Raw genomic sequence first — 16,781 nt, 5'->3', positions numbered from 1 at the left:
GAAACACTCTGGAACAGTTCCTCAGATCGGAACTGTGCCGAGGTCTGGTCATTCATTAAGTGGATGTCCCTCAATTCCCCAAATGCCAAATACAATGCTATTTGGAGGGGTATTCAGGGCAGCAAGGAGGCATTGATGTATGCCGGAAGCATGAGAGTTCTCCCCTCCTAAGAGGTCCAGGAAACCTTTCTTGAAGACCGGGATTAAGTGTGCTGTGCCTCTAGGACTGTGAGGACACAGCAGGGAGCCGATTGGATTATTTGGGGATAATGTCATTAAGTCCCCAGAGTGGTGCAGGGGAGAGACAATTGTATTTCAAATTGCTTTGTATGGAGGACCCCCTGCAGTGAGTGTCAACACTGTTCAGTATAAATAGCTGTGTGCTGTGTAATAAAGGTCATTCTACCTCCTACACTCAGTCACAATTAATGTGTAGAGGAAAAGCTATTGTAATGTTATATAGTCTCTGCTTTACAGGACAAAAGGTCTCCTGAGATTGCTGTGTGCTGTGTAATAAAGGTCATTCTACCTCCTACACTCAGTCACAATTAATTTGTAGAGGATAAGATATTGTAATGTTATATAGTCTCTGCTTTACAGGACAAAAGGTCTCCTGAGATATGATCACTGCTATGTGGTCTGGTGGAGGCTCCGGAGTCCCTGATAGCAGCGAGGTAGCTGATCCAGTGGAGGTACTCAGCGGAGTACAGGAGCTTTGTCACAATAGTGTATCCATATATGGTATATATAGATCATATACTGCATATTGTGTATCCATACAAGAAATACACATAGATCTACTGTTATCTGTGATATGTGTGTTATATAGGGAGCAGTGTGTTATATATAACCATATGTGTGATATATGGGAAACAGTGTGTGTTAAGTATGATGCTACAGTTATGGGAAAAGTAGACCCTTTTTTTAATTCTGTGGTATTACATATCAGGACCAAATAAAGGACATGGACAATTTAAAGTCCATCATTCTACAGTGAGAAAGATTATCCAAAACTGGAAAAAATTCAGACAGTTGCCAATGTTTCCAGGAGTGAACATCGCAGCAAATTCACCCCAAGGTCAGACCATGCAATGCTCAGAGAAAATGCAAATATATCAAGAGTTACATCTCTACAAGCCTCAGTTAGCATGGTTAGTGTTGAAGATCATGACAGTACAATTTAAAAATACAGATTAAGGAACAGCACACGCATAAAAATACATTTTTTAAATTGTATAAGGCTACTTACAATCAACCTATCTCAGCAAACAAATATGGGTGTATTGTGTTAAACCATCACAACTTCACAGTACCCCAATATCAGGAGGTCCTACACTAATTGGTAGTGCTAAATAAGCTAACGTGTATTAAATAAATCTCCTGTAAGATTGTGAATATATATAATGCTGAATTAATTTGATAAACGCAATTCAAAAAAAATAGTGTCAAAACTGAATAATTAAAGTCATAGTGCTTTGAAGTATATACTCACAATTCATATATATATGTTCTATAAAAATTATAATTAAATTGGCATTACTAACCAAAACTTCCTCAAATGTATACCTGTGGTCACCTCCAAAGGGGCTTTTGAAAAAACAAAAAATACTAAAAAAGTGTTTTTTTTCTCTAAAAAGAACATGGTAATATTACTGAAATTTGCAAAGTTGCATCTGAACAAACCACAAGACTTCTGGAACAATGTATTTCGGACAGACAAAACTAAAATGGCCTTTTCTGCAGCTGTCTTTTGTTGTTGTTTGTTTGTGGGTCTTTCTGTCTTACGTTTTGTCTTCAGCAAGTGAAATGTATGCTCGATCGGGTTGAGAGCAGGTTATTGACTCGGCCATTGGAGAATATTGCACTTGTTTGCCATAAAAATCTCCTGGGTTGCTTTCACAGTATTTTTTGGGTCATTGTCCATCTGTAAAGTGAAGCACCGTCCAATCAACTTCGATGAATTTGGCTGGATCTGAGCAGACAATATATCCCGATACATGTCAGAATTTATCCGGCTGCTTCTGTCACATCATCAATAAACACTAGTGACCCAGCGCCATTGGAAGCCATGCATGCCCATGCCATCACACTGCCTCCACCATTACCATTTACAGTTGACCAAACCTCCATACTTTTTTCTTTCCATCATTCCAGTATAGGTTGATCAATTTCATACCTGGTCTTTCCATTCTTGAGGCTTATGAATGGTTTGCTCCTTGTGGTAAACCCTCTGTATTTGCTTTTGTGAAATCTTTCTTTATGGTAGACTTGGGTAATGATAATCCTACCTCCTGGAGAGTGTTCTTCACTGGATGTTGTGAAAGGTGGATCCTATGATCATCCACCACTGTTGTTTTACGTGGACATCCACACATTTTTATATGCAGTGCTCACCTGCGCGGTTTTTTTTTTTCTCAGGATGTACTAAACTGTTGATATGGCTGCTCCTAATATTCCTGCTATCTCTCTGATGGATTTTTTTTGCAGCCAAAAGATAGCCTGTTTCACTTGCATTGAGAGTTCCTTTGACAGCATGTTGTGGGTTCACAGTAACTGCTTCCAAATGTTAATGCCACAACTGGAATCAACTCCAGACCTTTTAATTGCTTACAGGACCACTTCACTCTTGCACTTCATCCCCCCAAAACCTTCACAGTTTAGTAGATATACCCCCAATGCATGCTTTTTTTTTTTGGAGTATAGTCTAAAATAGACTATAAAAGCTGCAGTCCTTAGTCCTTGAGAAGCCTCTGACTTGGTACCCACGTGCACGCGCAAGCCGGCTCATGCGTGCACGTGTGCCGGCTCGTGCACACTCATGCACCGCGACAAGCATGTGTGTGTATTTGTGCTTGCTTGCCTCAACGCTTGTGCATTGCTGAAGCTGGTCTGAGGTCTGTTAGGGAGGGAGGAGGAGGTAGGCACGCTCAAGTAGAGCGTGCCAGCCACTTCACTTGCCTCAGATGGAGCTAACGGAAGTAGGAAGGAATCCTCCCTGGATGTTTGATTGACAGCCAGGGGGGAGTTCCCTTATAGAAATTAGCACTTTTATAAACTGGGGTTAAATGAGGGTACTCCTCACCCATAAAGCACTTCAGGAAGCTGAAGTGCTTTTGCGGTGTGGAGTGGTCCTTTAATTGATGAAGAAATAACAAAGGAATAGCCCACACCTTAGCCAATTGTCCAATTACTTTTGGTCCCTTGTGAAAGAGGGGTATAGTATTAAAGAGTTGTAACTCCTTGACTCTTCCTTTAATTTGGATGTGAATGAATATCCTCAAATTAAAGGTGACACTTAAATTTAAACTCCTATTCATTATTCATTATTTAACTGTAACTTGAATGTCTTTTGGTAAACAGCCAAAATAAGAAAACTCAGTGTCTAAATATTTCAGGACCTAACTGTATATGTGATGTTTCTATATATATATGTATAATAGTACCTTATGGTGCCACTATTTTTTCACCAGTTTATGTGAAAATGTTGGGTAATAAGGCTTTTTTTCTCCATGCACATTGCATTTTTAGTGGGCATTTTAGAAATCTGATATGTACCACTATAATCAAAGCCCCTAAATGATGCTTTGTAAACTCTTCTGTGCAAAACAATACCACCAGTGAATGCCTTTGACACTATCTTGTGAAGATTACTCAATGAATCAATACCATTGGCAAAGGTTGACAGCGCTGCCCTGTTATATGATGTTTGTGCTATTTGTTCAACAATTTCTTTTAAAGTTTATGGTCATTTTTTTTTTTACATATGCATTAGAATTTTGCTGTGTATTTTGTAAACGTCATGCAGTACTGTATTAAAAATCATTACATACACTTTTCCAGTTTTTGTGAAAATACAGGGCTGAATTTATCACCTGCCTATTGAATTTTTCCATAAATGTCAAAGTGAAGATGGGAACATTTATTCAGGTGCCATTTTCTTTAAAATTGTGTGATATTCATTTTTATTTTGTAATTATTTTTCATCTACATTGTATTTCTGCTAACGCTAATTCTGAAAAGATTTAATGCTAACTCTAATCCTAACCATAATCCCAATCCTATCCCTAATCCATATGGTTAATGCTACCCCTAAACCAAAACGGAACCCTAGAAATGGTGTTAGGGACACCATGATGTCAGACATCAAGACATACATTCATGTCCTTTTGAATGGTTAGAGACAATGCCAGGATTTTGTTACAGTTTTGATATTGCATTCACACTGTAGTAAATAAAATTGGCAGTAAATCAGCGCACACAAATAGTTGCATGTCTCTCACATACGTAACCAGGTAATTCTGAACAATTGAAGGAAAGCACATACCTGTAAAAAATGAGTGTAATTTTGCTTAAATAATTGCTTTATTAATATTTAAACAGAAACAATGAATTACTTTCTTGATACATAAAACTTTATAATGTAATAAAACTGTTCTTTTATGTGCTCGGGGCAGTGCGGCTCTGTGACGGAGACGTGCGTTCCCTTGTCACCGATGACAAGCTTAATGCTCTGGATCAGGTAATTAAAGTGAACTAGTTCAGTTATTCCTAGCTGGGCCTGCAGAGTCTGGAAGGGTTGTGAAAAAAGATCCATAATGCAATGCATAGATCTCCCTGCCATGCTGCAAAAACACCACTAGGTGGTGGTCACGTAGCACTCTTTTAGCTGGTTTATCCCTCTGCTGATATTGAAATTAGGGATATTGTTAGAGTATGTCTATGGAAAGGTAAGGGTTAATGCTGGTTTAGGAATAATGTTCTTTAGGATTACAGTTACTGTAATTACTGTGGGCATGAGGCTTGGGTTGGTATAGAGTTGGAATGCGTGTGTTGGTATAGGGTTAAAGTTAACTACCAAAAATGAACTTAGATCTTATACATGAGAGGCATTTAACAATTAGCATTGATGTGTTTACTTTTTTCTTTAGTTGCACTTGATGTGTAAAAATTATTATAAATAAAATCTGAAAAACATTTCCCCCCTACCCCCCAATTTTAACATGTTATAAATACCTATGCTGTCTTAGGTAATATTAATAATGCCCTTTTGTCCTTTAAAAGCCCATGGGAGCACATAAGAGGAAGCCCTAAAAATTATAGTGGAACAAACACATAGCTAATTCTAGTTTTTGTTTTGAACTTGAACATTTGCCTCCATTCTTGGGTTACTCCAGGTACCACGGCCACCCACACTTATTTCCAGTGGTCATGGTACCTGGAATCTGTAGCATTTTGCTTTGAAACGCTGTGCATACTGAGTTTAACCTTAGCTGTCAGAATTGTAACTCCACCTCTGGCAGCAGCATGTCATCAAGCAACCTCCAAACTAGTGTTCCAGGCTGGCTAATGTCAATATTGTGCAATGTTTGATTCACAGAATCTAATTTATTGGATATAGTGATCAGGTGACGCTCTCAGCCATGGAATAATTGGCAGGATTGGCATATGATATTTGTATTCCTGGAGAAGCTGAATGTTGTAAAGCCTGCATCAGCGGAAACCCAGGGTGTGACCGGACCTTGTAAGAGTGCAAACTATTGTAAAACGATCTGCCCCATTGCCATGGAACACCTCACATCCAAAGCTGGGGGATACAAAAGGGCTAATGAAGCTGCAGCTCAAGACCAATGCCTATAGAATAGGCCCATTGGAAAAAAATGTTCTTTTATCACTACTACTCTTCACTTGCTCGTATGGAAACTTAAAGAGGGTGTAGGGGATAATAATCGGTGTGGACTGGCTGACTATAAATTAGTTAAGGTAAAGCTGACTTTGTGCACTGTATAAATGCTCTTACTGCTTCGGCCTCTCAAACACTATAGCATACCCTTCCTTCTACACTCATTACATTCACCTTTTTTCTGTCCTAGACTGCTGTTCTGCCTGCTAGTAAGAAAGGAAATGTGACGGGTCGCCTCTAGCCCAGCTTCTTTTACCTCGCCCACCGACGTCCAGCTTTAAAAGACGCCACTGTTGGGGTTATGGATTTGGTTGAGAGATGAAAGTGTGAGATGAGCATAGGGTATGTGTATTCTTATAAATGCATCCTGTGTTTTCTGTCATACGATTCTGCTATTTGGCCCATTATATTTGTCAGCACCAGGCCCAATAGGCTCTTATTTCAGCTCTGCTCACTTCACAACCACCACAGTATGCTGCAATGGTTATAATGATTGAAATAACCCTTAAGGGGTTAAATTGTACAGCACCGTTTGTTTACTTTAGAATGTCTTATCTTCTGCTCTGTTGAATTCTAGTCTCTAGCAGGCAATTAACAGAGCAGGAAACTATAGATCATACTAACATAGTGTACCTATAATCTTAATTTTAGTCATGACAGGAGCCAAATATTTTGCATAACTTTCTTTACTGTAAACTTCAGCAGGAAAGATCAATCATAAAGTTTAAACCAATCAGAACAAAATACACAAGTATGTAACGGGCAGTGTTATCCAGCCTCTTCCTCTTTCTTTGAGGTGCGAAGAACAGTTCAGTAGAAAAATTAACCACTTGAAGTCAAAACCGAAATAAAAAACATGATCCTTCCCGAAAGATTGAAGAGTATGCATGAGCAACCCCAAACAGCCAGAAGACGGATGGTTCACGCTGAAAAGAACAGAAAACAAGTGAAAGACGATCGTAATGGTGACTTGCCAACATAAACACGTTGTGACAAAAGTACTCCTTTCCCTTGGTACCTTGTCCTGGGATTGGGGTGTTACACACAGACTTTTCAGGCTTTAGAGAAACTTCACACGTGTTTCAGGGTTTTCAGCTCTCTGTTTCCACTCACAGAAATCAAACACAGTCTCTCTCCTCCTTTGGCAGGGGAGTACTTAATAGCACCTGTAATTGACAATCCTTTTCAGGTGAGTTAAATTAGGATTGAAACTCTGGAACTGGACTTCTCACCTGTAGGTTCCAAGCAACTTCCAAAATGTGGAGTGGAGCGCTGGCCCACCCTACTCTCCAAGTGCTCCACCCCAGGGCCCAAATATACACATATTTAAAGTGCAATAGTCATTTTAACATAACACATTACCCTGGGGTTAATTACACAAAGTAGGAACCTTGCAAAATCTGGGGAGGTATATAGATTCCCTCCAGCACAATTCCTTGCTTTCGGTCACAACATACATTGAATATGTATATATATATATATATATATATATATATATATTTATAACGACTATAAAAATTAAACAAATTCACACAATATTTACTATATAACTAACCCACTCATAGAATATAACCCAGAATGTCAAAGGAAAAGACACAACCACATACAAGCGACAGAGGCAAGAAAGCTGGGAATAGGGTGGGAAAATATTTGTCTCCTGTCATTACTAAAATTAAGATTATAGGTACACTATGTTAGCATAATCTATAATTTTTCCACATGACAGGAGGTTTCATATTTTACATTTATAACGCTAAGGGAGTAAAGTGAAAGAAGCATGAGAAGTAGGTCTGAAGTAAAAGGCACAAAAAGTTTCTTCCCGCAATCAATCAGCTCAATGCATAATGTTAGCTAACGAGGGAGTGTCTAACTGTACAATACTGTTTTGATTAGTTTAGTGACTTTTATGTCCTGTGCTCCACAAGGTCCACATGGGTGGTAACCAGGGCCGGCGCGTCCATAAGGCCTTAGGGCGCCAGAGGAGGGGGGCGCAAAAATCCAAACCCCTGCCTCTGGCTCCGCCCCTGGCTCTGGTTCTGGCTCCGCCCCTGGCTCTGGTTCTGGCTCCGCCCCTGCCTCTGGCTGGAGACTCGGATTTGTAAACTCCCCTCTCTCCCTGCAGCCAGCACACAGGAGCCTGGCAGTGAAGTCAGCCGTCCTCCTCTGATGATGTCAGAAGGGGGCGGGACTTCTACTGCTCCCAGACTCCCCAGCGGTCCGGACTGCAGCTCCAGCCTCCAGTGTAGCCCGTCCCAGCCGACCACCAGCGGTAAGGCTCTCCCTCCTGGCTCAGGGTAAGCCTCTGGGAGGGGAAGGGGGTGGGGGAAGAACTTTTAGTATGTTTGTTTATTTATTTATTTTTTTAAATCAAAACTTTTTTTGCAGCCCCTTTCTACAGCCCCTGCCCCCACTATACTCCCCCTGCCCCCACTATACTACCCCTGCCCCCACTATACTATCCCTGCCCCCACTATACTACCCCTGCCCCCACTATACTCCCCCTGCCCCACCATACTCCCCCTGCCACCTCTATAGCCCCTGCCACCTCTACAGCCCCTGCCCCTCCATACTAGCCCTGCCCCCTTTACAGCCCCTCTACTGCCCCATGTGCCCCTCTACAGCACTTCTATTTCCCTCTATAGCCACTGCCCCATTTACAGCCCCTCTATAGCCACTGCCCCTCTATGTCCCTCTATAGCCCCTGCACCCACCATACTGCCCCTGCCCCCTCTACAGCCCCTGCCCCACCAAACTGCCCCACCATACTACCTCTGTCCCCTTTACAGCCCCTCTATAGCCTCTGCTCCACCATAGTGCCCCTGCCCCCTCTACTGACCCTCTATGCCCCTGCCACCACTATACTGCCCCTGCACCCTCTATAGCCCCTGCCCCACCATACTACCCCTGCCACCTCTACAGCCCCACCAAACTGCCCCACCATACTACATCTGCCCCTTAACAGCCCCTCTATAGCCTGTGTCCCCACCATACTGCCCCAACCCCCCTGTACTGCCCCATGTGCCCCTCTCCAGCACTTCTATTTCCCTCTATAGACCCTGCCCCACCATACTGCCCATGTCCCCTCTATGTCCCTCTATAGCCCCTGCCCCACCATACTGCCCCATGTGCCCCTCTACAGCACCTCTATAGCCCCTGCCCCACCATACTGTCCTCCTCAACTGCCCTGTGTGCCACTCTACAGCACCTTTATTTCCCTCCATAACCCCTGCCCCACCATACTGCCCCTCTACAGCTCCTCTATTTCCCTCTACTGCCCCTGCCCTGTCTACAGCCCCTCTATTTCCCTCTAAAGCCTCTGCCCCACCATACTGCCCATGCGCCCCCTATACAGCTCATGCCCCCACTCTACAGCCCCTGTCCTCACTATACTGCCCATGTCCCCCTCTATTGCTTTTGTGCCCCCCTCTTTATCCCCTGTGCCTCCTCTATTTCCCTCTACAGACCCTGCCCCCTGCCTCTGCCCCCTTTCACACGCCTCTACTGCCCCTGTCTCCCCCCTCTACTTCCCCTACCCCCCTATACAGCCCCTGTTCCCCCTACTTCCCATTTACCCCACCATACTGTCCCTGTGACACCACTTTATTGCCTCAGTGTCCCTCGTTACAGCCTGTGCCCACACCATACTGCCCCTGTGTCCCCCTCTACTGCCCCTGTTTCCCACCATACTGCCCGTTTCCAACCACATTGCCCCTTTGCTCCAACCACAGCCCCTAACTCCCTTACTTCACATCCCTTCCACTCCCTTTACACCACATAACTCCAGTACAGCCCCTATTCCCTTACTACAGTCCTTACCCCCACTACAGCCCCTGTTCCCACTTGCAGCCATCAACCTACTTCAGTCCCTAACCCCCTACTACAGCCCCAATTCCCCACTACATTTCCCAAGCCCCCAATTACAGCCCCTAACTCTCAACTACAGCCCCTCTCCCCCTACTACAGCCCCTAACTCCTCAATTAGAGCCCCTATTACCCCACTAAAACTCACTACCAGCCCACCCCACCCAAGATTAGGTTCTGGATCTGCCCCTGCTCTGTATACCTGTGTCTGCATGACTCTCTATGTCTGTCTGTGTATGAAAGTGTATGTATGTCTGTGTCTGTATGTCTCTATAGGACTGTGTCCGTGTGTTTCTGAATGTCACTGTATGCCTGTGTCTGTATGTCTCTGTATGACCGTATCCATATGTCTCTGTATGCCTTGTTCTGTATATATTTGTGTGACTATGTCTGTGTATATATGTCCCTGCATGCCTGTGTAAGTATGTCTCTGCATGCCTGTATGTATCTGTATGCCTTGTTCTGTATGTCTCTGTATGCCTGCATCTTCGTGTCTCTGTATGTCTGTGTTTGTATAACTGTGTCTTTATTTATTTATATGCCAGTGTCTGCATGTCTCTGTGTGTGTGTCTGTGTGACTGTATTTCTGTGTACCTGTATGTGTTGATTGTATGACTGTGTGCCTGTATGGCTGTGTTTGTTTGATTGTGTGCCTGCATATTTATGTGACTATGTGCCTGTATGTGTGTGTAGCTATATATCTATGTCTATATGGCTTGGGAGGGAAAAGTTACACAAAGGGGCCTGAGGGGAAGAGTGACACACAAAAAACAGGCTAAGGGGAGAGACCCACAGAAAAGGGCTGTGGGAAAGAAAGACACACAAAGGTATACCCTTGTATATCTCTTAGAACACATGGGGGTTCTAAGAGATATACAAGGGTGTGTAAGACACACTAAAGGGGGGTACAATACACTACATGGGGATTTCAAAAGGCTGGATGTGAGACACCGCTAAAGATACATCTTATTCGTGTGTGAGGGGGGGTGGCAAAATTCATCTTCGCCTGTGTAGCCAAAAATCCTTGCGCCGGCCCTGGTGGTAACCTTGTGGGGAAAACTGTATAAAAGACAATAAACCCTCATATCTGCTGAGTTCCTGTTTTACCCTCAACATAGAGCCTTGTCTCATGTGTGGGGGAAAAGGTTGCATCTACACTGGGGGATTGCTCTACTCTGTATACTCCCCTGGGCTATAATCACTAAGCACTTTTAAGAGCTTGTTCCTGCTACTCTCTCTTGGAGGAGAGGTTCACCCACTGGAACCTGGAGCCTTGTCGTAGGTCCAGGGTGGGTAGAGGACGCGAGACCCCAACCAAGCTGCGGCAATTCGTGGGATCTGCTGTGCTTATGGTGTCTGGTGCGGTGCTGATGGCCCTTGGTAAGCACTAGGAACATCGATTGACGGAAGGTCCGTCACAGTCCAACGTGAAATAGAAAAAAAAAAAACTTCTGTCGAGAAGGAGATGCCGTCGACATCAAAGGCCTGAATGTCCGAAACCTGACGACAGGAGACCATACAAGGCAATAGGGTCAATTTTGCAGAGAGTTGGCAAAGCGACAACGGGTTATCCGGCCAATCCCTCGTGAAACGAAAGAAGAAGTCTACGTCCCAGAGCCGAGAATATTTCGGAGTGGTTTGACATGATAATCGGATACCACAAAACAATCGACAGACAAGCGGTTTCTGCCCTACCAGCAAACCGAGTACTGGAACATGTGCGGCAAAAATGGGTGAACTGTAAATGTTAATGGAACGATATGAACTAACTGAGGTGAATAGTACAGAAAAAGAAAGGTTGCGCCAAGGAATAAATAGATAAAAAATATATAAAATGAATAAAAATAAAAATAAAAATACAAATATAAAAAATAAAATAATAATAGGTAAGTTCCAATGAGTATCTGGAGATAAGATAAATATAGTCACTGATTCCGCTGTGGGGGTGATTTCTCTTGTTGTAGTAGTTCACACCGTCTCGTGATATGGAAAACACAAGAAGAAAAGACCAATCGTGCGGAGTGTATATAATTAATGTAGCAGCAGGGCCGCCATCAGGGGGTGACAACCGTGACGGTTGTCACGGGCCCGGCGGTCCTGGGGGGCCCGGACTGCTTTGGCAGTCCAGGGCCCCACAATTACACTCTGCACATATATATTGCGATCATCGCTATATATATGTGCAGCCGCGGGCCCCCCCCCCCCGGCTCCCTGTATTTGCAGAGGGGGCCCAGCGGACTGCAGGAGCACTTTCCAGCATTTCCCTGCGTCTAACTCCCGCGAGATGTGCTGTCGGTAGAGCGTTGCCATGGGTTACCATGGCAACGCTCCGCGCGGCGCGCACACCACATCTCGCGGGAGTTAGACGCAGGGAAATGCTGGAAAGTGCTCCTGCAGTCCGCTGGGCCCCCTCTGCAAATACAGGGAGCCGGGGGGCCCAGAATGCCACCGGACCGGACCACCAGGGATCAAAGGATCTTCCCCCCTCCCTGAACAAGGTAAGAAACAGGGAGGGGGGAATACCTTTCATTACATTACATACATACACTAATAAACACACTAACACACACACACTGCATTAATTACACTAACACACACACTGCATTAATTACACTAACACACACACTGCATTTATTACACAAACACACACACTGCATTAATTACACTAACACACACACTGTATTCATTACACTAACACACACACTGCATTAATTACACTAACACACACACTGCATTAATTACACTAACACACACACTGCATTCATTACACTAACACACACTGTATTCATTACACTAACATACACACTGCATTAATTACACTAACACACACACTGCATTAATTACACTAACACACACACTGCATTAATTACACTAACACACACACTGTATTCATTACACTAACACACACACTGCATTAATTACACTAACAAACACACTGCATTTATTACACAAACACACACACTGCATTAATTACACTAACACACACACTGTATTCATTACACTAACACACACACTGTATTCATTACACTAACACACACACTGTATTCATTACACTAACACACACACTGCATTAATTACACTAACACACACACTGCATTAATTACACTAACACACACACTGCATTCATTACACTAACACACACACTGCATTCATTACACTAACACACACTGTATTCATTACACTAACACACACACTGCATTAATTACACTAACACACACACACTGCATTTATTACACAAACACACACACTGCATTAATTACACTAACACACACACTGTATTCATTACACTAACACACACACTGTATTCATTACACTAACACACACACTGCATTAATTACACTAACACACACACTGCATTAATTACACTAACACACACACTGCATTCATTACACTAACACACACTGTATTCATTACACTAACACACACACTGCATTAATTACACTAACACACAAACTGCATTAATTACACTAACACACACACTGCATTTATTACACTAACACACACACTGCACTTATTACACAAACACACACACTGCATTAATTACACTAACACACACACTGTATTCATTACACTAACACACACTGCATTAATTACACTAACACACACACTGCATTAATTACACTAACACACACACACTGCATTCATTACACTAACACACACACACTGCATTCATTACACTAACACACTGTATTCACAACACTAACACACACTCTGCATTCATTGCACTGACACACACACACTGCATTCACTACACTAACACACACTGCATTCACTACACTAACACACACTGCATTCACTACACTAACACACACACTGCATTCACTACACTAACACACACACTGCATTCATTACACTAACACACACACTGCATTCATTACACTAACACACACTCTGCATCCACTACACTGACACACACTATGCATCCACTACACTAACACACACACTGCATTCACTACACTAACACACACACACTGCATTCATTACACTAACACACACACTGCATTCATTACACTAACACACCCACTGCATTAATTACACTAACACACACACTGCATCCACAACACTAACACACACACTCTGCATCCACTACACTGACACACACTATGCATCCACTACACTAACACACACACTGCATTCACTACACAACACACACACTGCATTCATTACACTAACACACACACTGCATTCATTACACTGACACACTCTGCATTCACTACACCGACACACACTCTGCATTCACTACACCGACACACACTCTGCATTCACTACACCGACACACACTCTGCATCCACTACACTAACACACACACACTGCATCCACTACACTTACACACACACTCTGCATCCACTACACTAACACACACACTCTGCATCCACTACACTAACACACACACTCTGCATTCACTACACTAACACACACACTCTGCATTCACTACACTGACACACACACTCTGCATTTATTACACTAACACACACTCTGCATTCACTACACTGAAACACACTCTGCATTCACTACACTGACACACACTCTGCATTAACTATACACACAGCATCCACTACACAAACATCCTGTATTCACAGTACACACACTACATCCACCACACATTTAAACATTCTGAATTCACTATTCAGAGACACTGCGTCTAAAACACACACTACATCCACTAAACACATTGCATCTAGTACACACAAAAACTACATCCACTAGACAAACACACTACATCCACTACACACACTGCATCCGCTACACAAACACACACTCTGCATTCACTGCACAAACAGTATCTAATACACACAAACACTACATCCATTACACACATTCTAATTCCACTATACACACCACATTCAGTCCTGCATCATTGTCTGCGGACTAGGTAAGAGTCCTGTGGGCGGACTCGTGGGTGGGCCGGGGGGGGATGGGGCGGGGGGCCCAGACCTTGTGCTTTGTCAGGGGCCCCAAAATTTCTGGTGGCGGCCCTGTGTAGCAGTATATAAAACATATATGTTGCACTCATATTTAGGTGAGCTATAGCCAGTTCAGGGTTTGTAGGCATATAGCAGAATAATCCCCGCTTACAGGATGTGTTGGTGCTTGTCCTTCAGGGTCCAGCTCTCAGGAGAAGAGGGAGATAAAAACAGCAGATAGTGCTCTCTGATAATATATATTAGGTGATGAGTAAAATAAAATAAAATATACTCACAAGTAAAGTGCAGGTCACACTGCACTTTCGAAATAGCGTTAGTGGTATAATCCCCACTTCAGGATATGTAGTATAAAATGCCAGGAAAAAGTAAAATAATAATAATTATAGTAGTGTGCAAAAAATGATAGTGGTGCAAATTACTAACCATAAAATCATTTATTTTATAAATAACACAATATAAATAACCATAATGCGTTTCACCGCTGGGGCTTTATCAAAATGGTATATACGAAAGTGCAGTGTTACCTGCACTTTACTTGTGAGTATATTGGTCCTTTCTTCTTGTGTTTTCCATATCACGAGACGGTGTGAACTACTACAACAAGAGAAATCACCCCCACAGCGGAATCAGTGACTATATTTATCTTATCTCCAGATACTCATTGGAACTTACCTATTATTATTTTATTTTTTATATTTGTATTTGTATTTGTATTTTTATTCATTTTATATTTTTTTATCTATTTATTCCTTGGCGCAACCTTTCTTTTTCTGTACTGTTTATTCCTTATATAGAGGGTTAGAGGGTTACCCGCTATAAGGTTGCTGCCTGTTCATTATATTATTAGCGCTAACCTACCACCTTTTTTCTTAACTGAGGTGAATAGTTCAGGAAATTCATCAATAGCATCAGGAAATTCAGTATGACTTGTAGAGGTGCCATAAAGGGATCGGAATCCCTCTCCACACGCCAGCTATTCCACTTGTTCCGGGCAGCAAGGTAAGTGCATCTAGTGCCGGGAGTTCATGAGTCCCACAATAGGTCTTTAGTAGCTTGCGATAGGCCATCGACATTCCAAGATCACCTGAAATCATGCAAGCCACTATTTCTGGACGATCCTGGAGGATGAGAGGATGTGGTTCCCCTATGGAGTTGGAGAGTAGAAAAGAAGAAGTGAATGGTCATAGGACATGCTTGGCTCAGCCACAATGCTGCAATCAGTAGCAGTGAGATCCATGGAGCAAGGTTTTTGGGAACGCGTATGCCCATAGAGAAGGCCATTCCTGTAGGAACGCGTCCAACGCTTCGCAGTCCGGATCTAAGTCCCAACTGAAGAACAATGGAAGTCGGCGAGTGGTCCTTGATGCAAAAGGGTCTATCAGTAGAGGGCCACAGCATTCGTGCAGGCTCAGAAATATTTTAGGATGCAGCATCCAGTCGCTGATGTCTCTCCAGTGGCGGGAATACAAGCCCGCTGTTAGATTGGACATGCCCAATAAGTATTCCGCCTCCTCAAGGTAATGTTGCAAGACAGGCAAAAGATGTCCTTCGTTGCCTCCACAAGTGCTCGGGAGCATGCTCCTCAGCTGACCACGGTCCCTCGGTAGAGAAGTATGCACCCAACCCCACAGGCTGGCTTTCGATTCTAACACGAAATCCGGTGAGGCACCAAATAGGGCTCCCCCATTCCAGGCCTGCATGTGGTGAAACCACCATCGGAGGTCCGTGTGAACATCTGGGTTGAGAAGCCTGCTTGGAGAAAACAAGCTTTGAGGCACTGCATGGCCCTGTAGTGTCTTGGTCCGGGATAGATTGCCTGAATCAAACCGCATAGCAGGCCCACTACATGTGCTAGTAGTCAGAGTGGAATCTGGTCCATCTGGAGTAACTTACGAATCCCTTTCCATATGGATGCAGTCTTCGAGAGGGGAAGGGGCAGAATGCAAGAAGTCGAGTCTATCCCGAATCCCAGAAATTGTACGACTTGTGTCAGCTCTAGTGCCGATTTTTCCCGGTTTACCACGAAAGCCAAGGATTCCAGGAGTTCGACGACAGAGTTCATCTGACTAGATAGGCAGATATATTCATGAGGAATTTCTGACAGGAAGGTGCTACTGACACCATATAGGTAGGTGCTGGAGGATGAGGTTTGGGGCTGGAAACCCGGAAGCGGCTGGTGACTGAACCTCTCTGCCAACCAGCCCTCCAAAAAACACCTTGTGGTGGAGCAGAGCGGAAAACTTGCCTCATCGAAGCTTGGGCCTTGTTCAAGGTGGTAAAGAATGAGGAGTGCTTTTTAAGCTCATAGATGAAGG

The 16,781-nt window shown here is 43.4% G+C and overlaps 1 protein-coding gene across 3 annotated transcripts in view; it reads left to right on the top strand.

The window, feature by feature from the left end:
- RERG (RAS like estrogen regulated growth inhibitor) overlaps positions 1–16,781 on the top strand; it is a 147,420-nt gene that overhangs the window by 14,003 nt on the left and 116,636 nt on the right. The window contains exon 2 of one of the 3 annotated variants that reach the window (XM_063446609.1): positions 5,871–6,022. The exons of 1 other annotated variant lie outside the window; for it this stretch is intronic. The gene's annotated coding sequence lies outside the window, so the exon portion shown is untranslated. Of the gene's footprint in view, positions 1–5,772; positions 6,023–16,781 lie in introns of those variants that run through there. One more of the 3 variants, XM_063446611.1, reaches the window with a different exon arrangement.

The sequence above is a fragment of the Pelobates fuscus genome, chromosome 3 (assembly GCF_036172605.1).
Source record: "Pelobates fuscus isolate aPelFus1 chromosome 3, aPelFus1.pri, whole genome shotgun sequence".
Classification (NCBI taxonomy): domain Eukaryota; kingdom Metazoa; phylum Chordata; class Amphibia; order Anura; family Pelobatidae; genus Pelobates; species Pelobates fuscus.
This window is presented reverse-complemented; position numbering and strand designations above follow the sequence as displayed.